Here is a 27,112-nt window from a genome sequence, read left to right as displayed (position 1 = left end):
GATTATAAAGACAAATCTTAGTCTTTGCCAACCAGTGGAGTGCTAATTATTTGTGGTTTCTGTTTGTGTTGCCAACAGTTCATGATTTATTTTTCATCTCGCATAACTTGTGTTGCTTGTCAAATTTTATGATCCATAAACTGTTCTCATAATTATTTATAAAATATTAAATCCTTGTTGATATATTAACCATCGTTCAATAATTGACTACAATAATGACAAGGGCACAATTTCATTAAATTATTTCAGAATTCAAGTTTTACGTAACATTCTGATGAAAGTGATAACCTCCATTTCAGGCTAGCAACAACAACAACTGTGAGAGGGCAGAATCAATTTAGCAGATGCATGGACAGGTAGACAAGTCGAAGGCATACAAGTTAAAGTGATTGCTGTCAGGACGTTAAGTTACAGTTGCCTATAGCCTTTCAAATCAAACTGCAAGACCAGTGTAGTCTTGTGGTAAGTATCAGTGGATTACTGTTTCTGCAGCTTCATAGCTCTCTTTAGTACCTTAAGACAAATTAGGTCCAAAATAAAAGGACTGTCTAATTACAAAAGCCTTGTGATCGACGTAGCAAAATCTGGAAAAATGGAAGAGAGAAATAACGAAATATTACTCTCATGTTCAGAAAAGACAGAACACCTTGAGCGACTAGTGATAGGACGATCATATTCACAGGACATATACTTGTGTATGTTCTGCAGAAATGATTAACGTTTGAACTAACATCGATATCACAGCGCAGCATCAGCTACTGATAAAATGTGCCTACGGCTGTCGTTGTGATGTAAACAGAAGGTAATGATTCAGCGTGACTTGAGCTGACGTGCAGGATGCCTCGCAGACTTATGCACGAACATTACCGTGAAATCAGTGTGTCTGAAAGAGGGCACATCATGAGAGGCTGTGATGCACCAATCCGGGAAAATGCTGCTTGAGTGGGACGAAGTGTTTCGGCAATGCAACGGGTGTGCAGAACGGTTCACGGAAGGCCGTAGAACATGACAAGATTTGTCGGGTCGCACCAGCCAGACCATCCCCAAGAGGATCGATACCTCATCCGAATTTCATTGCAGGACAAATCTGCGTCCTCCTCGGCTGTGGTGCACTGGTGGAACAGTGTAACGTGGTTTACACTATCAGTGGCGAAGGATCGTCGCTATTTATTACAGCATGGGTTACGTGTGCGTCGTCCACTTCTCCGCCTACCTTTAACGAATGTGCAGAAGCATGCTAGTCAGCAATGGTGTACTCGTATGGAACGACGTCACTGGGACAGGAATTGCATGACCTAGTGTTTCTGGACGATTCCAGGTTGTGTTTGTTTCAAGATGATGGCCGTATTTTGGTTCGCCGCAGACAGGAAGAGCAGCATCACACTGACTGCATTCGCACAAGACATGCAGTGCCAACTCAAGGACTTATGGTTTGGGGTGCTATTAGTGTTGTGTCTAGACCATACAGCCTAGACACAATGCTGTAGCCGATAGGGCACGCAATGCTAACGCAGACGGGCGTGAAGTCTGGAACATGAGACTTATAAATGAATAAGAAGAAAAGTACGTAGATGCTTGTTACTTAACTTTTAATTAGTCCTTGGAATACATCTCTCTTGAATATTAGTAAGCTATAGGCACTGATACAAATGGCGCCTTGCTAGGTGGTCGCCATTTAACTTAGCAGAGGGCTATTCTACTGTCTATCTCTCGGCAATTGAGAGCAAGGCTTAGCACGTCCAATCGCTAGCTGTGTTGTCCGTACAACTGGGGACGAGGTCTCCTCAGTCTCTCGAGACCTGCCTTGTGGTGGCGCTAGGTTTGCGATCCCACAGTGGCGACACGCGGGTCCGACATGTACTACAGGACCGCGGCCGATTTAAGTTACCACCTAGTAAGTGTGGTGTCTAGCGGTGACACCACATTCCTCCCCCGCAAATCGGCGAACGGTCGTGAGATAAGGCTTCCGCCCGCCGTGGGGAGGACCGCATGTTGACGTATGCGATGAGGTGGGGAGCCTAACAACAGGCGAGGCTGTGCCACCCGCACCCGGCCATTCGGTCCGAGGGGAGCTAGGAAACGCCTGAAAACCTAGTCCAGGGTGCACGTCAACATGCGGTGTATGCGCACGTAATGAGACAGGAGGGGCCGAAGGGTCGACCTCCATTGCGTCGGGGAATCCGACGCGCGATGACGACATCTGGTCCGGAGCGGGCAAGAGGGCCATGGCGGAGGACGGCTGGTCACGGGAAGCGAGCGGCGGCGCGTGACCCTGGGAGGCGCCGGGCGGTTGCAGCGAAGCGTCCACTGCGGGCGGCGCCGGCGGCAGCTGCGGCGGCGGCGCGACGCCATGAGGCAAAAGGGAAGGCAGCGTCGGTAACACCTGGGGATGAGACGAGCCAGTAGATGGGTACCCAAGGCGCTGACCGGACGGCTCCGTCGCTGAAAGCAGACGGGGAGCGGCAGAACCCAGGCGACGACAGAGGCGCAGCTGATTGAGATGCCGTCGCACCTCACCAGAGGCCCCCAAAACCAAATACATCGCGCGGCCGAGGCAGCGAAGAATGCGCCCTGCGAGCCAACGCTGTGAACCGCGATAGGTGCGATAATAGACAACGTCGCCAGGAGCAAAAGCAGGAGTCTGCCGCTGCACAGGAACCTGATGTGGCGGATGCAGCAAAGACATCAAGGTGCGATGAGAACGACCATGGAGCAATTCAGCCGGCGAGCGACCATCGCGGGGCTGAGAGCGATACGAAGACAAAAAGAGCAACAATGCGTCCTCCCGAGAATGCGACTCTTTCAACTTCAACATCTGTGACTTGAAAGTCCGGACCAATCGTTCCGCGGCACCGTTTGACTGAGGCGAAAACGGCGCGGATGTCAGATGTTGAATACCATTGGCCTTGCAGAATGACTGAAATTCAGCGGACATGAATTGTGGGCCATTGTCGGAAACAATAGTCTGCGGAAGACCTTCAATGCAAAAGATAGCAGACAAGGCTTGGATTGTGGCAGAAGACGTCGTGGAAGACATCCGGACAACAAAAGGAAAATGACTGAAAGCATCGACCACAACCAACCATCGAGCATTCCAAAATGGACCAGCAAAATCGATGTGCAAGCGTTGCCAAGGGGAAGTGGCTTTCGGCCAGGCAAAGAATTGCCGCGGCGGTGCGGATTGGTGTTCGGCACACGCCACACAAGAGGAGCACATATTCGTAATCGCAGCATCGATTCCGAACCAAGTACAGTGCTGACGAGCAAGTTGTTTCGTACGCACTATACCCCAATGTCCTTGGTGAAGAAGCTTTAAGACAGAGGACTGTAACGAACGTGGGACCACGACTCTGGATTGATCATTATCGGAACGCAACAACAAAACACCACGTCGTACAAAAAGTCTCTCCTTGTGAGCAAAAAAACGGCGAACCAAAGGATCCTCGATCCGTGACTTTGACAAGGGCCATTGCGTAGCAACAAAACGCAAAACAGGAGCAAGGACAGGGTCAGCAGCTGTGGCTGTAGCTACACGACGAAAATCAATCGGAAACGATTCGACCACGTCATCGGTTTCCGAATCAATGAACATGCAAGCAAGTTCGGAAGAATCGAATGCTTTATCCTCAGCAACAGGCAAACGGGACAACGCATCAGCGTTTCCGTGCTTAGCAGTGGACCGATACAAGATATCGTAGCGGTACTGCGAGAGAAAAAGTAACCAGCGAATGAATTTCTGCGCTGTACGTGGAGGTACAGGCTTGGTCGGATGAAAAAGCGATGTCAACGGTTTGTGGTCCGTGATGATTGTAAAGTGACGACCATACAAGAAATCGTGAAACTTTGTAACACCAAACACGAGAGCTAAAGCTTCTTTCTCTATCTGTGAATAATTTCTTTGCGCAGAGGAGAGCAATTTTGACGCAAAGGCAATAGGGCGATCATGCGAGCCATCTTTGTGCGCAAGCACAGCACCGATCCCGAAATCCGATGCATCTACCATCAACAAAAAGGGTTTTCGGGGATCGAATGGCGTAAGGCAAGTATTTGAAAGTAACGCCGATTTCAACTGGCGAAAGGCGCGTTCGCATTCCGTCGTCCAGACGAACGGAACACCTTTACGGCGTAAGCGATGAAGCGGAGCTGAATTGGAAGAAGCATTGCGCACAAACTTTGCATAATAATGAATTTTACCCAGCACACTCTGTAGCTGTTTCAAATCTTGCGGAGCAGGTAAGTCCTGTATGGCACGGAGGTGCTCTGGACTTGGATGTATACCTTGGGCATTTATGACATGCCCCAGGTAGGGTAAGTCCCGAGCAAAAAACACACATTTGTCCTTCCTCAAGCGAAGACCATTCTGACGCAAGACCTGAAATAATGTTCGGAGATTTTGCAAATGTTCGGCTTCTGTCTTTCCTGAGATCTCAATATCGTCCAGATAGTTCGCAGCAGTAGGGACCGACGCACAAATAGTTTGTAAATATTGCTGAAACAAAGCAGGGGCGGATGCACACCCGAACGGTAGTCTTTTGAAGTGATACAAGCCAAGATGCGTGTTAACCACTAAGACGCGCTGGGATTCTTCGTCCACAGGCATTTGCAAGTACGCATCTGCTAGGTCCAATTTGGAAAAATATTTTCCCGGGCACAGTTTGTCAAAAAGATCTTCCGGGCGGGGCAAAGGAAAAGTGGCAGTCACAAGTTGTGGATTCACTGTTGCCTTGAAGTCCACACAAAGTCTCAATTTTCCGGAAGGTTTTGGTAAAATTACTAAGGGTGAGGCCCAGAGAGAAACCTGCACACGTTCAATTACACCTTGAGATTCTAAATCGGCTTATGTTCTGGCGACCTCATCACGCAATGCGTGGGGAACATTGCGCGCTCTGAAAAATTTCGGTTGCGCGTTTTCTTGCAGTTCCAAATGCGCTTCATCGTTCTTAGCGCAACCAAGGCCCGGTGCAAAAATGTCTGCAAATTCTTCACAAAGACTAGAAACACTGGCGGAAGGCACAGTCTGATTCACTGATAGGACCTGATTTACTATAGACAAATTAAACAATTGAAACAAATCTAAACCAAACAAGTTCACTGCAGTAGAAGAACGAAGAACGTAAAATGAAACAAGTTTCGTTTGTCCCTTGTATGTTGCAAGAAGGCTGCACTGTCCTAACACAGGGATATGCTGTCCTGAGTAACTATGTAACTTAACATTTGCGGCACGCAATGGCGGTTTGCCCAGTTGTTTGTACGCGTCGAGATTGAGCAATGAAACTGCAGCTCCGGTATCGAGCTGGAATGGTATCACTTTGCCTTCAAAGTCTAAGTCCACAAAAAGTTTATTGTCCTGCTGACGACAAGAGCGACTGTCACGTGCAATTTGAACTGATACAGGTACAGAAGCACTTGCGACTTTACGGGATTTTCGGCGACGTCGACGCACTCTGTTTGTGGGACTAACACAGTCACTGTTAGCTAAAGTGTCACTGGACGGGTTGGAATGAACTACATGAATGTCCATGGGCGAAGGTCCACGAGCCTGATTATCCTGGGTTCGATTCCGGCGCGAAGCAAAGGGCCTGGAATTATTGTGATTGTCTGATCTAAGCCTTTTCTGGCAAACACTTTGAACATGTCCTTTCTTTTGACAGTAAAAGCAAATAGCTTGGCGTGACGGGCAATTTTCACGCGAATGTCTAGTGGCACACCGCGGGCATGATTTCACTGCAGTTGCTTGCTTACGCGGCGCACGTGTTTGCAAGGTAGGCTGCCGCTGCGGTAACGGGCGCGAGGGCTGCTTAGCGTCCCGTGCAGCGGGCCCGGCGGGCCGGTTAATGTGACACACTGCTGGCGAAGCTTCAAATGAGTCCTGAGCAAAGTCAAGTGTGTCTTGCCTATCCAATATGTCTATCACTTGTTGAAGGGAGGGATTAACGAGTTTCAAAATCTGTTCCCTTATGCGAACATCAGAAACGTTCTGTGCTATTGCATCACGCACCATGGTATCTGAATAAGGAAGTCCACAGTCACATTCAAATGCACACTCCCTAGTAAGTCCTTGCAAAGTTGCAACCCACTCCCTATTAGTCTGACCGGCCGTACGTTTTGTACGAAAGAACGTATACCGTTTTGCAACGACATTCACTGTTTCTTTGAAATAGGCATCGAAAGCAGACAAAATTTCTTCGTAGGCCAGAGTTGCTACGTCGCGTCGGGGAAACAATTTCACTATCACACGGTAGGTAGACACACGACACAAGAAAGCAGAAACGGCTGCCGCTCGTTACCTTGAATTCTGTAGGCTGTTAGATGAAACTGGAACTGGCGGGACCATTCTTGCCATGTTTCATCGGCCGCCACGAATGGTCTAAATTGCGGTGCAACAGCGTTTTGTGGCAGACGGTAGCGATGAAGCGGCGGCTGCCGCATCGTGTTGCAGCACACGTTGACCCTGGACGAGCTGTCCCAGGGCATCCAATAACGCCTGCGACTGCTGATTCTGCAAGCGAAAAAATTCGGACAGTACATCCGGAGATTGTGGCGAAGCCATGACACAAACGAATTAATACAAACTCTTTTTCTCGTCGCCAATAATGTTGTGTCTAGACCATACAGCCTAGACACAATGCTGTAGCCGATAGGGCACGCAATGCTAACGCAGACGGGCGTGAAGTCTGGAACATGAGACTTATAAATGAATAAGAAGAAAAGTACGTAGATGCTTGTTACTTAACTTTTAATTAGTCCTTGGAATACATCTCTCTTGAATATTAGTAAGCTATAGGCACTGATACAAATGGCGCCTTGCTAGGTGGTCGCCATTTAACTTAGCAGAGGGCTATTCTACTGTCTATCTCTCGGCAATTGAGAGCAAGGCTTAGCACGTCCAATCGCTAGCTGTGTTGTCCGTACAACTGGGGACGAGGTCTCCTCAGTCTCTCGAGACCTGCCTTGTGGTGGCGCTAGGTTTGCGATCCCACAGTGGCGACACGCGGGTCCGACATGTACTACAGGACCGCGGCCGATTTAAGTTACCACCTAGTAAGTGTGGTGTCTAGCGGTGACACCACAATTAGGTACAACCACAAATCAGAGTTGATGTGTGTTCAGGACACTGTGACCTGTGGGGCTTACGTGAATGACGTCCTGTGACCTGTAAGCATACCCTTTCTGTGCAACACCCCAGACGCCATTTTTCAGCATGACAATGCACGACCAAATATTTCTCCATGAACAAGTACCTTCTTGGAGTCACAGAATGTCAGTCTTTTGCCCTGTCCCGCTACACAGCCAGAATTGTCGCCAGTCGAAAACGTGTGGGATGTGATGAAACGATGGGTGCAGCACTCTGACCCAACGCCTACCCCACACATGAACTTTGGAACCAGGTGTATGCACCATGCAAGACTGTACCACAGGACGCTATTCGCATCTTATACGCGTCGATGTCATCACCCAAGGAACAAGTTATCATGGTCTATGATGGACCCTGTGCTTACTAGGCTGGCTCAAATGGCTCTGAGCACTATGCGACTTAACTTCTGAGGTCATCAGTCGCCTAGAACTTAGAACTAATTAAACCTAACTAACCTAAGGACATCACACACATCCATGCCCAAGGCAGGATTCGAACCTGCGACCGTAGCGGTCGCTCGGCTCCAGACTGTAGCGCGTAGAACCGCACGGCCACTCCGGCCGGCGCTTACTAGGCAACAGGACACATGCTGTACCGAGGTGAGTGAAATGCTAATCATTTCTGCAGAACGTACTAATGTACATATCCAGTGAATGTTAACGTCCTATCTCTAGTCGTTCAAGGTGTACTATTTTTCTGAACACGAGTGAAAATCCGAAAGTCTTCTTACCTGTTGTAGCAAATGATTCCTTGATTTTGTTGTACACTTGGCCTCAAAATAACATCATACCTTTCTTTGGGAGGTACGAAAAGATTCAGCCTCTCGACAAAGAAAATTTTTGACGCCGTAAAGCATTTTTAAAAAAATTGTCAGACAATATAATTTCTGGTTCCTTTCTTTCACTTACGGTTGGTCATCGGAACAGTATTGCTAAACTTGAGTCACCTTTGCATTGGCGGTCTGCATGCCCAGGTTTCACGAATATGCATGGTATGCAGCACAACACGAGTGCAGAACAACGGCCACGACTATGTCTTGTTACATTCCAGTACTGCATAAATAAAACTAGTGAGTGGTGTGACGGGCCTAACGCATTAACGTTTCTTTTCTCAGGTGTGCCTGGTGGAAAGGAAATGTTTCTCTCGCCGTCCAAAACACATTTCACATTTTTGTGATGCCTATTGGTAATGATAAAGTGTTTCATTATTAATAAACTGCAACTTCTTCAAAAACTATCGTAAGAGTTGTGCTACAGAAACTATTATATATTATTATATGTGAATATATTAAAATGCCGGTTAATGGAAGTCGACTGTAATGTAACACCATACACTGCTTTGATTTTCTTTCTTCTGCTAGTAACTTTGCAACAATTACATCTGCAACAGTTTAGCTGACGATATGAACTGCGAGCCATGCAAAAATTTAATGATTTCAGGCTTTTTTAGTATGCTTTAAGTGCTTAAAATTCGCCTGTGTGCACTTAGGACTACCAGTTACGCGGTGCTAATTTCTCTTATCACGGCTGCCGCTTGTTTATTCGCCGATTCGCGCGCCAGGCAGAAAGGGCTATAAAAACCTCTGTTATGAGCGGTTCTTTGTGCGGCAAAAAGAGTAACTTAAACATTTTTTAAAAGACACTTGCCCTTCGTCTTAGTAGCTGTAATTTTGATTGTGTAGTCCTTTCGGTGTATTCGTCACGTATGAAAAATTTCAGGTTAGGTTTCGACATGTCAAATTGGACTATTCTCATGTCAGTCCATCGAGCTACTTCACTCACAACACACCTTGGAAAACTCCGTGTTCTTGCTTCAAATGAGCCTTACTTTCATATCCGTGAATACTGAATATTTCACCTGAGAGAACCTGCATAAGTTTTCACACATATTTGAAAATACTTCCCTTATTAAAATTCACGTTAGGGCCCTACTGGACTACGCGTTATAAGACAAGTGGTATTTTTAGAGCTCTTGTTTGGAGCTATTTTACTTTCTTTTCTTAAAATCGGCTCATTTCGGCTCATAGACCAATTTGTTCGGCCTTCTTGAGTTCCTTTGCCAGAATCTCTGTGCAGTCGTGAATTTTCTGCCTAAATTTTTCTCTGTCAGGTACATCGAGTTGTAGAAAAGACATTTCTAAATGTTTGCTGTTTATTTACTGAGTGACTAATTTCGCGGTTTGCACATTTTTACAAGCTACTTATTTCTATTTAAGATATGTTTGGTGTGGACAGTTCTATTTATGTCATCACACTTAACTGTATTTTATATCTACATTATCGAGCATGATTAAATCCACGTGACGTGATTTCCTTTTTTTTTGTGAGCCATCAGTCTTCTGACTGTTTTGATGCAGCCAGCCATCAATTTCTGTCCTGTGCCAATCTTTTGATCTCAGAGCAGCAATTGCAACCTACGTCCTTAATTATTTGCTGGATGTATTTCAATTTTTGTCTTCCTCTACAGTTCTTACCCTCTACAGTTTCCTCTAGGATCATGGAAATTTATCCCTGATGTCTTAACAGATGTCCTTTCACCCTGTCCCTTCTTCTTGTCTGTGTTTTCCATATATTGCTTTCTTCACCGATTCTCAGGAGAACCTCCTCATTCCTTACGTTACCAGTCCACCTAATTTTCAACAGTCTTCTGTAGCCCCTACATCTCAGATGCTTCTACTCTCTACCGGCCACGTCTCATTGCCATACATTGCTCTGCTCAAAATGTACATTTTCAGAAATTTATTCCTCAAATTATGACCTCATTGCTGCTACTTTTCCGTTTCTTCGATTTACTCTCAATCCACACTGTGTGCTCATTAGACAGTTGATTCCATTCGACAGCTCTCGTAATTATTCCGTTTCACAGAGGATAGCAAATCATCAACGAAGTATCATTGGTGTGCTTTCACCTTTAATTTTAATTGCACTACTGAACCTATCTTTTATTACCGTCATTACGTCGTGGATGTGTAGGGGCGAAAGACTACATACCTGTGTTACACCCTTTTCTATTCGAGCACCTCGGTTTTGATCTTCCAGTCTTTTTTTTTCTCTTGGTTGTTCTATTGAGCCACCACTTAATAACAGGGAAACGTGGGAGTGGAACGCTTGGTCGTTAATCGAGGAGAGGCCGCGTTGATTGAGATTTTTTAAAATTTTGCTCCTTTATATTTTTGCCTTCGAAATTCCAATTTCACAGACCTCCGAGCCTAGCTTCTATGTCCAGGGACGCGCTGCTGAAGGAGACCGAACACCAGATCCCCGTTAATCCAAGCTGCTGCGGCACGCTACGTTGGTGGCTGGAACAGCTCGTTTTATGAGCGTCGCTATGGGGGAAGCAGTTCGGCTCAGAAGCTCGCTCTGTAACAGCAACGTGAATACCTAATCACGAACCATCAAACGGTGCATCTAGCTATCATATCTGCCCCTATAAAGAAATACAACAATAAAACTTTAAAATAAGCTGATTTAAAAATGGAATGAATAAACAATGATTCCAACATACTCTCGAGTTCCAAGCTATTTAATATTGTAAATCTCTAGTAAAAGAACCAATTACGTTTATCGATGATTATAAAACCCGCTTAAACATCACTATCATGTGGCACTATGTTCAAAAACATCTTTCAAAAAGTAAATACCAGACTTCACTATACAAGAACATCAAATTTCTCAGCTTTGACACACACACCACATAGAAGGCTTTTAATACACTACACACAGAACACATACCACCAAACCTCACTAACTTCTAAGGCTGCCAGTTTAGTGGCCACTTATTTCACTATACCCAAAGTACTGCCCAGCTACAGCCCTTCTACAACCGCTTAGCGTCAGTAAATATTGTATCGCTAGGCGTTAGGTAAGCCTAGTACTTATAATTTACAACTAGCGTGACTAATCCTTTATTTCTACCGGTACTAACTGTAGCTCAATTTAGATCTTAATACTCGGCATGGTTTAGCACTTTCTCACTAGGTAGACACTAGACCATTTAGCATAATGTAGCCTGCGCTTAAAGCGATAGCTCGTCTGTATGCAGAAAAGCAAACTTAATATATCACTTACTGCTAATTCGTCACTGAAACACACGCCGGACAAGGCGGTGAACACTGTTACTAAGCGTTACCAGAACATAAAGCTGAGAGGCACCCACACGCCTTGCTCATACTGTGGCATCAAGCAGTCAGGCCTGCAAGAAGAGTGGTCTGCCAAGCGAGTGGATTCATTCTCATTTATCGAGTAACATGAACTCTAGTACTCACAATTAAGTTACAAGTTATCCTCCTATATGATTAATACGCAACGGAAACACGCATCTGACTATCAGTAATTTACAGAACTCTGACTGTACACTACGCACTGGCAATACCACATTTTCTTTCTTTTTTATTTAACGGCTTTTGTCAGCACGTGGCCACCGCACTGAATATGAATGGCGCACACATTATAAATTCGGGACATTATGACAACATACAATTCGAAGGAAAAGTTCACCAATCTTTTTCTTTTCACTATCTTATTTATTCCGATAAATTCTCTAACCTAAACACACAAATTCTATAACCTACAACAATAACAACATGAGAAATTCTGCCCAGTGGGCATTGCTTTACATTGGTGAATCTCTATATTATGGTCTCGTAATTATTTAACGCTACAGTGCACTTTCTGGATAGGATGGTGGATCTTTTATTATTTCTCACACTTCGACTCTCACAATCATCATCACGAAACTATCCTCCAGACCGAGCAGTACAGAAGGAACAAGCATAACCCACTAATCTTTTGAAACTACCTTGCTACTCTCCCATGCAAACCACACATACCCAAATTACATGACATACACCACACTACAATACGAAATACAAAACACCACATAGTCACAACACTATCACTTTCAGATTTCCCACTTCAATTAGTATTTATCCCAGTTTCACACGACACTGCCCCACTTTGTAATTCTGCTTTCCTACTATGAACTCTGGAGATATTTGCACGTCTTCCTGTGCAATGCAAGCCAAGTGGCGTTGCTGGATAGACGGCCGACTCACCTTGCTTCTCTCTCAGAGTTTGAATCTAGCGTCACACGGAATCATATCACGCAAAGTAATATTAAGAACGTATTCATCACACAAGCGAGTCCTCAACTGATACCATGGACGAGTACTTCTCTTTATCCTTTGTCTCATACACAGATTGAGACTCACACAGTACTCACCACGGGGAAGTACTCGTCTCTAATTTCAAGTGCTGCACACGCCATTTCTTAAATATTTCAACTTATGGTACACACGCTAGTAATTCAGCTTAACTTAAGCACACGGAAGTATTTCAACTTATTGCTACACGTGGTTTCATTGTGACCGTTGGTCACTTCCGAAGATTACTACGATCCCATTAATATTACCTGCCTGACATTTAATTCTCCCCACAAAAGTTCCTGAAATAGAGAAATTATTATTTCAAACTACTCTTAAATATTCCACATGCATACAATGTCTCCACTCTTTCGTCATTACGGAGCACAACTAAAACAGGTCTTAACAGCAGAAGATCCAGCGGCAGAGTGCTGAAACATGGCCATTCTACCGGTCCTCTCACACCTCTGTCGAAGTGGGGGAGCACCTTGCTACCGTATTGGTCAGCCACATTTCAGGTGCTCAAAGCTCAGGTAAATTTCATCTCTTTGGTCCCATCAAAGGTGGCCAAAGGATCGTCTCAAAGATGATCATATATTCACATTCACTATCTGCAGTTAGCAGACGACCATACATTCATTCATTTCACAGATCTCACCAAACTGGATGTAGGGATTTACTTTGTGGGAGTGCACATGTGATCAATTAAATAAATAAATTGTCATTCTTTCCCACACTGGTATCCGGTTTCGCTGTATTAATTGAAATTGAGTTATTTTACAAAAAAAAAAAAATGTGTTGTTCTGACAAAAATAATGAAGTATGTTGTACCTATTTTCCATGTCGGGCGGTACTGTACCCTTTCAAAGCAACTGCAGCGTTCCACTCATGCAGTTTTGGTTGAATATAGAAAAAGCCTTCTGTCGTAAAGCCAACTGGAGAAACTAAGCCTAGTTTTCCTCAATCATTCACACTGAGAAACAAAGCCACCGCAGCACGAACTGACACAACAATATCGTTAGGCACTCCGACGGCGCGTGCTTCGTCGAATGATACAAAATTAGACCACAATTTATGCAGTTGCCAGTGCCTCTGGAAGCACATTCAGATTTTGTACCGCCACAGCTCAAGTCATCGACCAGTAGAACGAAGAGTGTTTCATCCCAGAACAACGTAACCTAACGTGGCGTGCTCGGATTCAACCGCCAATCTTTCGCAACATCGAGCTAAAAAGAATAAAGGGAACAGCCTTATGTACTCTGTTCTTCTGGGGACTGACTTCACTCACCGTCGTTTGATTGTCTGGCTCAATAGAGTCCTCCTCTTACAAGGATGGCAACCCTTTCCTCGCCATAATTCAGTGAGACCAAATTGAAAAATACCACTGACAGAACAGGGTTGTAAACCAATATCATAGCTTGTGAACTGCAGCATCGTTTCACACACACGGCGAACAAGAGTCTCCTAGCTATCGACAACGCTTAACACTGTATATTTCAAAAATATTACACATACCTGTTAAAAATATACATATACAGTATTAAAGAATTAGGTACCTAAAACCATTCCCGTGTTAGAATTCAACATTATGTCAAAATTTCAAAGCAACTGGTCAAGGACTATCAGAGATTAACGATTTTGAACAAACAAACATTTCCATTTCCATAACGTTTCACCATTAATTATACATATGTGTTACGTATATACCAGATGGCATTCCAGTAGGTATAAAAAAACACGAGAGTATTCTTATGAATGTTGTCTCAAAATTTCAAAGCAATCCATGAAGAACTTTCGAAGACTAAAGCTCTTGAGGAAACAAAAATCAGCGTTTGTGCTTGTACAGAAACTATAAATGTTCCTAATCGCAAATCTCCGGAAGGTTCTGACCGAATTTTTCGAAATTTTAACACAATGCTGTATTGGTATAGGCGTGTGTTTTTATATACTTACTTTTTTAGTGTATGTAATACACGAGTATAACTTTTTGTAGGGAAACGATGTTACAAAAACCTGAGAAAGTTATGTATATATACATATTAAGTAAATATATACCAAGAAACACAGAAACACGTCCATATTAGAATGCAACGTTGCGTCAAAATTTCAAAGCAATCGGCCAAGGGCATTCGGAGATACACAATTTCGAACAAAAGTACATTTACATTTTTGTTTGTATAATTACCCGTCTTTCCATGTAACTTACCCGTATTTTTCTCAAAATTTCGAAGCCCTTGCACCATTTGACACTGACGAACGCTTTTTCGAGGTCGACTAATCTCATGAACATGTCTTGATTTTTCTTCAGTCTTGTTTCCATTATCAGCCGTAATGACAGAACTGCCTCTCTGTTGCCTTTACCCTTCCTAAAGCCAACCTGATCTGCATCTAGCAGATTCTCTCATCTCTTGCGTATCGACGCCTATTTCTTCTCCTGTCACGTCGTCAGATAAGTCCTCGCTCTTATAGAGGCCTTCAACATACTCTTTCCACAAGCCGCTCTCTCCTCTGCATTTAATAGCTGAATTCGCATTGCACGTTTAATGTTACCGCCCTTGCTTGTAATTTCGCCTTCCGGTAATCGTTTCTCTTTCGATTTCTTCACATTTTTCATGCACCCATTTCGCCTTAGCTTCTCTGAACTTTCTATTTATCTCATTCCTGATTGACAAGATATCGGATAAATTTAAGTGTGATGACATAAATGGAATTGTACACACAAAACTTATCATAAATAGAGTTACATGTGTTGTGAAAAGCGGCAAAGCCAGAAATTAGTCAGCCATTAAATAAACAGCACCTTTGGTGTTAAACATTGAAACATGTTTTTCCTTCAATATTCCTTCGAGAGCTACAGGACGCGACGTACTGAAAACATTTGCACCGAGTTGTGTGATTGCTACTTGTTTCACGTCTTCTTTCAATGCTCCGATCTTATTTATTGATTTAATTTCAACTTCACTGCGAGTCTCGAAGAATTTAGCAATCTGTCTAGTTTATCTCGTTTTTTCCATACTTTTAAAATGCCCAAAAAATAGTAGTCTGCGGTTCTTCATATACCAATACATGTTACTCTACTTCTCAATTTCTGTGTTTGCTCTTAGTCTGTATGTTTCTTTTTCAGTGTAGTTATGACCTAAAACCTTCCTAATTACTTTATAGTTCGCACTTTCGCATTTCTTCTGTGTCTCTTTTTCTGTTTGAAACGAGCGATTTAGCTTCATAATGACACTCTGGTTTATTTTTTTCTGAATTTTCGGCACCATTTTGTCGCTGAGCGTGTATTTCATTTTTCAATTTGCAACTGGAGACCTGCTCTTCCTGCTTCCAGAATTTCCAATATACACTCTTAGAGAAGCAAGTCGACAACGAGTTGGTCCATCTCTGGCGCTTGAGCAAACAATTATTCGGCATGGCATTGATTGACAGAGATGTTGAGTATCCTCCTGAGTGATAACGTCCCTCATTCTGCCAAGCTGGTGCGTTAAATTGTACACAACCCGAACTGGTTAGAGGGTGCTGCCACTAATACTCCAAACGTTATGTACCTTGCTGGCCAAGTTATGGTTTGGCAAGCGCGAAGAGAAGCAGTAGAAATTTTCACCGTATCTGGGCAGACATTATCTTGTTGAAATGCAATCCCAGGATAGCTTGTCACGGAGGCCAACAAAACGGAGCGTAGAATATCGTCGGCCGGCTGTTGTAACCGAGCGGTTCTAGGCGCTTCAATCTGGAACCGCGCGAGCGCTACGGTCGCAGGTTCGAATGCTGCCTCGGGCATGGATGTGTGTGATGTCCTTAGGTTAGTTAAGTTTAAGTAGTTCTACGTTCTAGGGGACTGATAACCTTAGATGTTAAGTCCCATGGTGCTCAGAGCCAATATCGTCGACGCACCGCTGTATTCTAAGGATGCTGATTATAACCTCCCCCTCACTTATCGACCTTAATGACAGTGAGAAAATTAAACCGCGTGTACCTAATGGAAATTTGGGAAAAGCAATCGTCACCGAAGTTAATCTGTCGGTAAAGAGGGAGGAAAGGGTTACATCTAAATGAGAGGAAAAATGCAAATGAAACTGGTGGAAATTAATTTTGAAAAGGGGTGAAGTTAATAAAGAAAGTAAATGTGCTGCCCTTAAGTTAACAATTAACTAGCGGTAATTAGATATTTGAGATTTGGGGGAAATTACGGTCGCCAGTCCTAAGGACAATTGCTATAGTAACAGAAAAAGAAAGGTTATTACACATATAATTAGCACTAAAAGCGTGGCAACTGAAGGTTGACACGTGTTGTGTAAAAACTGAATGTTTGTCTGAAGTAATAAATTTCGCTACACCCTGACTTAATTTAGCAAAAGAATTAATAAAACTGGAAAATTGAAAGTTAGTTTAGTGACTGAAATTAATAGTGAACTTTGTTTCTGAAGCATATCGAAATTCAGCAAAATACAGTTAGTCTTGGGCTACCTCAACAATCATTTCAAAAGCTACTTGAATCTACACAATTTAGAAATAAGAGATTTAACTTCGAACTTGAATTAAATGATTCTGAAAAATTAACAATAGTAAAATTTAGTACGTACCAAGCTGAGCTGCAGTCACAGATAAGCTAAAATATGCTAACAAAACTCGCACTCTTAATTTGTGCTCGTGTAATCTAAATATTGTAGCCAGCTATGAATACTTTAACTGAACTTTGAAATTAAGGCAGTGAAATTGAATTATATTATTTTAATGCTGGCGTTTGAATTTCAACGACACTCGTGTTCATTTCGGAAAAGGAAGGGACCCTGCTTGGCAATGCAATTGGGACAATGAGCAACAAAGGTTCATGCTAAGTTGCTGTAATTTTGTGATGCAACAATTTTAAAAGCTGAGGTCTGCCATACAGTTCTGAAACTTTACGTGCTTTTTGTCTTCCTTGTTGGTTGATTGAAGGTTTGAAGTCGTCGATCGAGGAGGTGGCGACAGTCACTCATTGTCGGCCGTCGCTGTTGCAGAAGCTGGATTCTGGTAACAAAACAAGGAAAAAAATGATAGTACAATAGATGGAAATAGGAGGATATGCATTTCCGTCGTTACATGCTGATGACAGCCAAATGTGTCCTTCTATGACTTGACAGATGATGGTTGGAGAGACGACATCACAGTTACTTATATTCTGCGTAAACCAGCTACGTTGACCACTGATGTATCGTATGTATGAATCGTGATAACACCTTCAGCATCAACTAAGGCCTGAAGATGGCGTATTGAAGCCCCGAAACTGGTAGCTACAGAATACACAAGATCACAAGGACGGCTGCAGTTGTATCATTTTCTTGCAATAGCGAATGGCCGTGGTCACCCAGACTTCCAAACATAAGGATGTACATACAAAAGCTTGCTTGGATATAGCTCGTAATTCGGCATTAGTGAAATGATACTTAACCTTGATTTTGAGCACACTTCCTTCTTGCTTCCTCCTGCGATTCTACTATTAAAAGCACTATAGGGACTTTAAAAGAGCTGTGAAGAGCTAGCGTCCAAGAAGGCCACTTTCCTTTAGCAACGAATACCTCTGAGAGGGGTTGGCTTCCTGCTACCTCCTTAACGTACGGCATCTACCTTTGTCGAAAGCAACAACTTTAGTTCGGTCAACATTCTAAATGAAAGAGACTAATACACTGTGAGTAATAGGAATTCACGAGTAAAGATACTTTTGTTCGTGTATCGTGCCACTAGATTAACAGCCAACCGCGATGCGCAATGCTTACACATAGACTCGTCTAAGAGATCGCCCGTGTCTGTATGAAACAGTGATTCGTACAAGAAGTTACACTATCTGTGAGAACTGCATATCCGGACAGTGGTCGTAAAGCAATCGAGGTGTTAGTAAATGGACAATGTGACTGGAAAGCATGACAATAAATCAAAATGTGTTGCAAATAGCTCACTGTGGCTAAAGTGTGTCACTATACATCACTAAAGTAGTTTCTGAACTGCGCTGACCACATTTACGTGCTTTCTGGTAGAACATACACCGGTTTTGACCCGATACTCATGGTTAGCATTACGTGCATGCTCCGCCAACCTGGAGTTAATTAAAATTGTAATTAGAGAATTCGACTTATAGTTGGTGGCTGCAGGACGGAGAAGAAAAGCTCCAAGAAGAAACACGGGTATGGGCGTTCTAGGCCAACGGTCACTAAATATTCGGATACACGTGTCTTGTTGTGTAGCTAGGTATAAGCGATCTCTGTCCTTTGAGGAACACAGAATTATATAATTTCTACCCCCTCCGTCCCCAAAGTTTGATGTTTGTTGATTACATTGATTATGTCAGGGAAAGCAAAGGAGTTGGAAGAGCAGCTGAACGGAATTGATTGAGTTTTGAAGAAAAGTTATAAGGTGATCATAAACAAAACAAGGGTAAGGGTAATTGAATTAAATCAGCAGCTGCTGATGACATAGTTTAGCAAATGAGACCCCAAAAACAGTAGACGAGTTTTGCTGTTTGGGCAGCAAAATGACCGAAAAAAGGGAGGATGTGAAATGCGGAACGGCAACGCATTTTATGTAAACGAGAGCCTAGTAGACATCGAATAATTGCTTTTAAATGGAGTATGACATTATATGGAAGTGAAACGTGGACGATAAACGTTGCAGGTAAGAAAAGACTAGTAGTTTTAGAAATGTGGCTTTACAGGGAAACGCTGAAGATTGCATCGATATAGGAAGCGACTGATGAGAAGGCAGTGCATGGAACTAGGAAGAAAAGAGCTTTCGTGCACAAATTTACTAAAAGAAGCGTTCGATCGACAGACCACATCGTGAAGCATCGAGGAATCGTCAGTTTATAGTGGGTGGATGTGTTGGAAGTAAAAATTTTAGAAGGAGACCAAGACTTGAGTAATGAGGTTTAAACAGTCGAAGGTTGCGCTAGTTATGCAGAAATAAAGAGGCTTGCACAGGATAGGCTAGTGTAAAATTTGTGTCAGACTAGCGTTCGAGAGTATTGGGTGGACTAATGAGAAATCAGGAAATTGCCCGGGCAATCGTCGTGGAGATAAACATCTTGAAAACATAAAGAAGTGGAAGAGAAAGGGTAGTATGATATGTGTTCGGACACCAAGGAATAAATTCCATGGTGCTCAAGGAAGCCGCAGAGGTCAAAACCTGTACGGAAAAACTAAGCTTGGAATGCGTTCAAAAAAATAACTGAGAAAGTTGGGCATGAATACTACACTGACGGAGGCAAAAAAAAGGTCGAAAATCGCCGCCGACTACAACAGTCAGTCACGAATAAACGTTTGGATACTCATCTGGAAAAATATATGAAAAGAAAATCTCTTCTCCTAACGCTGTGTTGCTGGTCACGTTCTACTCTAGTTCATTAGCTAATTAGAAGCTATGTGCGCTTTGCGTAACACACAGAAGCTGCTGTATAATACGCCTTTAGAGCCTGGACGTAACTGCACTTAAGTACCTTACAGCTTTGACCGTAACCACACCGCATGACACTTTCATTTCGTGGGAGCTGGAGCTGAATTCTGCCACGTAACAATGAACACATTTCAGCACTGTCGGTTTCACCCATTCTTTGCTACCGTTTTCCTTTATGAAGCAACGCGAAATGAGAACACATTAGCAGGCGAGACAGTTTACGATACTGCATGGTATAAATATGTTCCAAAAAGCCAAGCACAAAAATGCGATTCTTCAGAGGGTCATATATCGGGTTCTGTTGATCATAGAAATAATGGGTCAAGTGTTTTGGATAGACCTTGGCCTAGAGATCATTTGTATATCTATCGGAAGAACGGACATACTGCAGATATCCTACAGCACAGGGTGAAATTTTAATAACTATACTTTCATCCAGCCCAGGCAAACAGAGCAATTTAATATGAACAATATCATTAATGAAACGACTGACGCTATGCGATGTATGTAGGAATCAAAGACGCTATAATCTTGCAGAGACATATGAAGAATACTATGATCTCTGCTTTATATATAATTTTTGTGGTTATGTGGAATGTTAATTATTGTGATTATTGTTCTTCTGATTATTGTTTCCATTAAGATTATCTTGGAACTACTACAAATCTATTTCTATTTTGCATTTCTCCAGAAGAAACAAAAGAGCTCATCTCAACTGATAAATAGGGAAGTCTCGAAATTAAGTATTCTTCTACAATTACATTCCCATTAATACCTAGAGATTTCCACACACCTACGTTGACGGGCGTTTGGAGAGACGCTGGATATGTGACGAACAAGACTGCAATCGCACGGCGATTCTTTACAGAATCAAGAACTCGGAAATGAAACTGAGTTAACAGCGCTTTACCAACATTTCGTCACTCAACATATTACGCAGACGACGAGATTAGAAACAGTAATTCACTTGGAAGCCAACAAAACAAACCAAAATCTCGTCCAAATAATATTCCAGAACAACATGAAAACACAAAACACCACAACAAATAAAATAATATAACAGTTCCTTTACGCTGTATGTGGTCTAGCGTGGAATTCAGGCGCTTATTAAGGCACCATTTCTTCATGGGCGGTTTCTGAGAAAATCTGAAAAACCATGATTTTTGGGGGCGAAAAGTATCAATTGTGAGCGTAGCCACTTTTATAGTTTGTGTTCATGGCAGACCGTCGAATTCTTTGCCGTACGTTCTTAAGATGATTTTCTTGTTGAACATGGAAATATTTTTCCATGTTACTAATCCAGTAGTTAAAGTTACTGTACTTATTACTCAAACAGAAAACGTTACTCAGAGGAAAACGATGTTTAACCAGTTTTGCACTGTGAGCCTCGATCATCTAAATAACTAACAATAAGAAAATGGCTCAAATATAGCTCTAGATTCTTTAGAAGTTCATCTAGAAACAATATTTTCCCGTTTTCGGCAGTTTGTATCCGTTATCAAGATACACCCAAGAAAACGTGATTTGTTGTGGGTTGTGGGTACCAGGGGTACGTATTACGGGTATGGTCGCTTCTAAGATTTCCATTCATCGCAAATTGTCGAAATTTTTAGAATACGTTTATAAGATGGTGTTCTCGGAGAAATTTGGTACTGCTTTCGGTATCATTATCTGTTACCGAGATTCAGAGGTTCAAAATTACCGTATACTTTTTTGTTTCTTTTCTTTTGAGCCATCAGTCTTCTGTCTGGTTTGATGAACCCCGCCGCAAATTCCTCTCCTGCTCTAACCTCTTCATCTCATAGTAGCTATTCCACCCTACACTCTCAATTATTTGGTTTTACAGATTGCGATGGAAATTTATCTACACCTTCCGAATTATTAGGTTTTAATTCTTCCAAAGCTCTTTTAAATTAGATTCTAATACTGGATCCGCTGTCTACCCATATCGACGCCTACTTCGGCTTCTATCACGTCGTCAGACGAGTCCTCCCCCTCATAGAGGCCTTCAGTGTATTCTTTCATCTATCCGCTCTGTTCTCTACATTAAACAGCGGAATTTCCATTATTCTCTTAATGTTACCACCTTTGCTTTTAATTCCACCGAAGGCTGTTTTAAATTTTCTGTTTGCTGAGTCAGTTGTTCCGACAATCATTCCTTTTTCGATTTCTTCACATTTTTCATTCAGCCATTTCGCCTCAGTTTCTCTGCACTTCCTGTCTACTTCTTCCTAAGCGATTTGTATTCCTGTATTTCTGAATTTCCGTAAAAATTTTTGTACTTCCTTCTTTCGTCGATCAACTGAAGTTTCTTTTCTGTTAACCGTGTTTTCTTCGCAATTAGTTTCCTTATACCTATGTTTTTATTTCCAACTTCTGTGAGTGCCGTTTCCAGAGATGTCGATTCCTCTTCAACTGAATCACTATCGCAGTATCTATAGCCTCAGAGTGCTTTAAGTTTATCTCCTCATTCCCTAGTACTTCTGTCTCCTACTTCTTTGCTCATTGATTTTTCCTGATTAGTCTCTTCATCATCACTAAATTGTGCTCTGAATCTGTATCTGCTCCTGGGTACGTCTTACAATCCAATATCCGGTTTGGGAGTCGTTGCCTGACCATGATGTAATCTAACTGGAATAGTCACGTATCTCCTGGCCTTTACCAAGTATAACTCCTCCTCTTCTGTTTTTGAATAGAGTAATGGCTATTGGTAGCTAATATTTATTGCAGAACTCAATTGGTCTTTCTCCTCTTTCATTTCCACTGCCAAGCCCATATTCTCCAGTAAACCTTCCCTCTACTCCGTGCGCTACAACCGCTTTCTACTCCACGAAGACTATTAGATTTTTATCTTTTTAGGTAATGAATTAGCCGTTCAATATCCTCGTATACTTTCTCTGCCTTTTCATCTTCTGCTTGCGATGTCGGTATGTATACTTGGACTATTGTTGCCGGCCAGTGTGGCCGAGCGGTTCTAGGCGCTACAGTCTGGAGCCGCGAGACTGCTACGGTCGCAGGTTCTAATCGTGCCTCGGGCATGGATGTTTGTGATGTCCTTACGTTAGTTAGGTTTAAGTACTTCTAAGTTCTAGGGGACTGATGACCTCAGCTGTTAAGTCCCATAGTGCTCAGAGCCATTTTTTTTGACTGTCGTTGTTCGTGTTGCTTTTCTGTCGATTCTGCTGAGAATAACCCTGTCACGAAACTTTTCTCTGCCCTACATTCCTGTTCATTACGAATCCTACGCCTGTTATACTATTTTCTGCTGCTGTTGATGGTACCTTATAGTCGTATCACCAGAAATCCATATACGTTCTTTCCATTTCACTTCACTGACCTCCACTATGTCTAGATGGAGCCTATGCAATTCCCTTTCTAGATTTTACAGCTTCTGTACCACGTTCAGACTTCCACGGTCCGACTTGTAGAACGTTACCTTTTTTTTCGCCGGTTATTCAATCTTTTCCTCACATGCATGTAAAATATGCACGCAGTATCCGGTCTGAGGTGTAAATGTAGTTATAACTGAGGTAGTAAACAAACGCAAAGGGTTGTGATGTCAACAAACTATGTTTCTAGGCAGCATTGTTTCACCAATGACGCGCTGTCTTTGTATAATGACACTTCAAGCGTTTACAAATATGCGTAAAGTGGTACTGCGGTGACAGAAAATGTTATAAAAAAGGGTCTTAGCGTAACTGAAAAGAACTTAAAGTGATTGCCAAAAATTATGTAAAACTGGAAAGACTGCAGACCAGTAACATATTTACGCTAACACTCTTACTATTTCAAGATACAAATCATAAGCCGGGAATTTTCGATGAATTGCGATCAATGAGCAAAGTATCCAGAAAAAATGAAAAGTAAACGATTTTGTGCTAACCTTGTAATATGCACACTTATTTGTTGTTCGTATGTGTCGAAGTATACACATTTGTCGAAGTACGTAAATTAGCTATCTCAACGTTACTGACTTACTTATAGAGTGTTATATAAGCAGCAAGTCATGCTGTAGCAGGGAAAAGAAAGGAATCAGTTGAGAAATGCTCCTGTCGGAGCACGAAAAAGAAGACTATATTTCCTGAACTCCGAAAGAAAAGTGAGGACCAAAATTTTGGCATGTAAACAAATACTTGCCTTTTTGTACTGAAAGAGAGTGGCAAACCGTCTGTGAAGCTGGAAGTGAGAGGAGACTGTGCCAATGGGAGGAAAGAGAGAGGAGACATGATGAGAGACAAAAGGTGGCAGTGCAAGGCAAAGAGAGATGGATGGAGACAGAATCAGTGGGACCAAAAGAGGGAGGAGACAGTGTAAGTGAAAAAAGTAGATGATTGGAGACCATATATAGGTTTTGGTGGGTGCCGACTCTCCCAGACCGGCGAACTTTAACGTGTACGTGTAGGGGTGGACGATTTTTGGACCGTAATTTTGAACATGTTGGTATAGTGGAAAAATTAATTTGAACCCCTTCCCCAGAATTTTTGAGCTACCGACGTACGGTGGAGACAGCGGCATGGAAGACAAAGACTAAAAGGAGACATAAGTGAGAGAGAGGAGAGACATACAGGGTGTGTAGACAGGTTTAACTACGAAGAGAGACTGGGTAAAACTGTGTAGAATGCTCTGTGTTAATAGATTGTGAATATCTTCGCGTGGCATAATTTTGGGTGTGGGAGGCGGAATGAGACTTGAGGCAGCATGTTCCTCACTTTTCTGTAAGAGTCCTTTAAAGAGGAACGTATTTACCTTTTTTGTTCTCCGACAGGTGCATTTTTCCGCTGCTCTATACGTTTTTCTCTGCAGTGGTTTCCAAAACCATGCCACCTTATGAAGTGTTCGATATCATTGTGCTGGTTTCTCTAACGCATTATGTCGTATGATGTATTTCTTCAGTGTATTCCTTCACAATGACGAAGCTAGGTTTAAAGTCAGCGCCCACATTCACTTGGAAAATTTAATGCCGGAACTTCGTATGGTTTGCATTTAGTGATTAGCAATAAGCAATAAATAATCAGCTTCCCGAATGTGTTAGGCCGTCGTATCCGTCGTTCTTAAATGTACAGGTTTTCCTACGATTAAAGCATTTTTCGAAAGATTATCAGAAGATGCTGAATTTAGTGGTTGTTGCAGTTCGTTTAGTTTCGTTTTGTCCCGGTCATTTTGCTAAAAGCTGCTCAATAATGTTGCGATACTTAAGGTGTCTGGGCTACAGCGATATTACGAGAAGTTAAGAGCTTCATATATGTTCTTAAAAATTTCATTCGTACTTTTATATGTGTTACGTCAGTTTAACGCCTTTGTGGGAATGGATACAGAAACCTTTAGTTCACGAAATTTTCGAATCAAGTCCATGGACATGTACACTACTGGCCATTAAAATTGCTACACCAAGAAGAAATGCAGTTGATAAACAGGTATTCACTGGACAAATATATTTTACTAGAACTGAAATAATTTCCATTTTCACGCAATTTGGGTGCATAGATCCTGAGAAATCAGTACCCAGAACAGCCACCTCCGACCATAATAACGGCCTTGATATGCCTGGACATTGAGTCAAACAGAGCTTGGATAGCGTGTACAAGTACAGGTACAGCTGCCCATGCAGCTTCAACACGAAGCCTCAGTTCATCAAGAGTAGTGACTGGCGTATTGTGACGAGCCAGTTGCTCGGCCACCATTGACCAGACGTTTTCAGTTGGTGAGAGATCTGGAGAATGCGCTGGCCAGGGCAGCAGTCGAACATTTTCTGTACCCAGAAAGGCCCGTACAGGACCTGCAACATGCCGTCGTGCATTATCTTGCTGAAATGTAGGGTTTCGCAGGGATCGAATGAAGGGTAGAGCCACGGGTCGCAACACATCTGAAATGTAACGTCCACTGTTCGAAGTGCCGTCAATGCGGTGACCGAGACATGTAACCAATGGCACCGCATACCATCACGCCGGGTGATACGCCTGTATGGCGATGACGAATGCGCGCTTCCAATGTGCGTTCACCGCGATGTCGCCAAACACGGATGCGACCATCATGATGCTGTAAACAGAACCTGGATTCATCCGAAAGAATGACGTTTTGCCATTCGTGCACCCAGGTTCGTCGTTGAGTACACCATCGCAGGCGCTCTTGTTTGTGGTGCAGCGTCCAGGGTAACCGCAGCCATGGTCTCCAAGCTGACAGTCCATGCTGCTGCAAACGTCGTCGAACTGTTCGTGCAGATGGTTGTTGTCTTGCAAACGTCCCCAGCTGTTGACTCAGGGATCGAGACGCGGCTGCATGATCCGTTACAGCCATGCGGGTAAGATGCCTGTCATCTCGACTGCTAGTGATACGAGGCCCTTGGGATGCAACACGGCGTTCCGTATTACCCTCCTGAACCCACCGATTCCATATGCTGCTAGCAGTCATTGGATCTCGACCAGCGCGAGCAGCAATGTCGCGATACGATAAACCGCAATCGCGATAGGCTACAATCCGACCTTTTTGAATGTCGGAAACGTGGTGGTACGCGTTTCTCCTCCTTACACGAGGCATCACAACAACGTTTCACCAGGCAAAGCCAGTCAACTGCTTTTTGTGTATGAGAAATCGGTTGGAAACTTTCCCTATGTCAGCACGTTGTAGGTGTCGCCACCTTCGCCAACCTTGTGTGAATGCTCTGAAAAGCTAATCATTTGCGTATCAGAGCATCTTCTTCCTGTCGGTTAAATTTCGCGTCTGTAGCACTTCATCTTCGTGGTTTAACAATTTTAATGACCCGTAATGTATGTGTTCGATTAATGTGAGCCTTCAGCTATTGATCTTGCACAAGCGTATTTTTCATGCCGTTTACATTTTAATTGGAGTTCTCAGTACAATCATGCCTTTTTTTTAAATATACGGCTATGAATCTTTGACTGCAAACCACTGATTTTGCGGATGCTCACCGTTTCTGCTTTCATAATCTCATATGTATACTGATGCAGCTGTCGCATCTGTTCGATTAAAATTAATCAACCCAAATCTCAAAATCTCATTTTCATGACTTTCTTTTCAATAGATCATTATATGGAAATGATGTTTCTATAGGTCAGAAATGAACTGAATTCGTTTTGAGGCTTGTAAAAAGTATACCATACAAACAGATTCAAGTTCAGGTTAGTTTGTTGTACTCTAATACCCCGATCTCGTACAGTTTAGTTTGTGTTTCGCTTCTAAGTTGCTGTTTGTACCTACTTTAAACGAGAAGATTTTACTCATAGTATATTGATTTTAGTGAACCAGAATTCAAGATTATCTGCTGTGGGGTGGCGAGTAATAATCTAATGGCCGTTACTTCGTTATGAAGAGACACTTAAATTGACTGTGCGTGCCTTACACCTACCTTAGCCGTTTATAAGACCCACAGAACTGTTTGTGCGGTCAGCTAGAAA

This window comes from Schistocerca nitens, chromosome 2 (genome assembly GCF_023898315.1).
Source record: "Schistocerca nitens isolate TAMUIC-IGC-003100 chromosome 2, iqSchNite1.1, whole genome shotgun sequence".
In the NCBI taxonomy this organism is placed as follows: domain Eukaryota; kingdom Metazoa; phylum Arthropoda; class Insecta; order Orthoptera; family Acrididae; genus Schistocerca; species Schistocerca nitens.
Note: the sequence above shows the minus strand (reverse complement) of the source record.